The following is a 1,366-nucleotide window of genomic DNA, read 5'->3' as shown; positions in this document are numbered from 1 at the left end:
GTGAAAGAATTTATTTTCACAAACTTAAATCTGAAGTATTTTCCATTTAAATAATATTCTTGGACTTGTACAAAATTTGACTAAAAAAACATTTTTATAGGGTACATACATACAATTTTATGATAGAAACGTTAAAGGTTTTCTCTCACAGAAACTGTAAGACATCTTTTATAGTCTCAAGTCTACTTTGTAAATAACGTGAGTTTACTTATTATATATTTAATTTTTTTTAATGGAAAATTTCAAATATATAAATGTACCAAGATTTGGGGACAACCCATGAGTGGGGAACAGGAAAACCAGGTTGCCATGGATTATAGAGAATTTCCTTAAAGGAGAAGTGAGATTGTAGTTAAGGAGAGATATTAGGCATTGTCCCAGAACCACTTAGTCACAATTTCAAATTATGGTAAGTGGAAAAATTCGTGTATAAACATCTCCTTGTGTGAAGAAGTTCATAAGTCAAGTTTATAACAAACTCATGGCCTGTTTTTAGTTTTCAGGATTCCCAGCACAGTCATGTGTTAGAGGGGAAACTTCTCTTTGGCAGTCCATAAATCAGAGGTGAGAAACATGTCCCACACTGGATAAATAAAAATGTTTCATTGTAGTAATGATAATCACAATTCTATTATTTTAGCCACAGAAGGGCCACAGAAGCTACAGAACCATCTATCAGTTCTTATAATTGTAGGAGTCCCTGGAGAATTAACACATCTATTCTGATTTGTAAGTTGGCAAATAAACTTCTTTATGGTAGTTGCAGTATTGCCTGCATCCAAAAGAGTGACTGCTATTAGCAGTGGTTTAATAGTTGCAATACATTTATAGTCATTTTCCTCTAAAAAATTCAAATCACTTCAGCATAGTTCATTTATTATTAGAACTTTTTGGTAATCAGAAAGCATATATTTGTAATTCCCTAAAATTAACACCAAAGCCATGAGCAGACACAAATGGGAGGTGGTATGGTATGTGAAACAACTATCCTAGGAGGCTTTTATTTCACTATTTTTTATTTTGATATAGTTTAATGGAGATACGTTAATAGAATTGGTCCTATTTATCTTGTTAGGAGAGAAACTGGTGGACTCTCCAAACTTGTTCATTTATTTTACCAATCAGGTGCCAATTCAACCAGGCAGTTGCCACTCCCCACTTCCTGTGGGAACTTTGCCTCTGATTCAGGAAATACCTAAGTTCATAGGTAATACATGATAGTGGTGGTGGAGTTCATCATACAGGTACTATTCTGGAAATTCAGATTCCCAAGGGCTTAATACCCACCTGGTCCTCTAGATAAACTGTATCTTCAGATGTCACTGGGTTTCACACAATAAATTCTGTCTCCTGCAGTTCAAATAAA

This window comes from Canis lupus, chromosome 11, assembly GCF_003254725.2.
Source record: "Canis lupus dingo isolate Sandy chromosome 11, ASM325472v2, whole genome shotgun sequence".
In the NCBI taxonomy this organism is placed as follows: domain Eukaryota; kingdom Metazoa; phylum Chordata; class Mammalia; order Carnivora; family Canidae; genus Canis; species Canis lupus.
Note: the sequence above shows the minus strand (reverse complement) of the source record.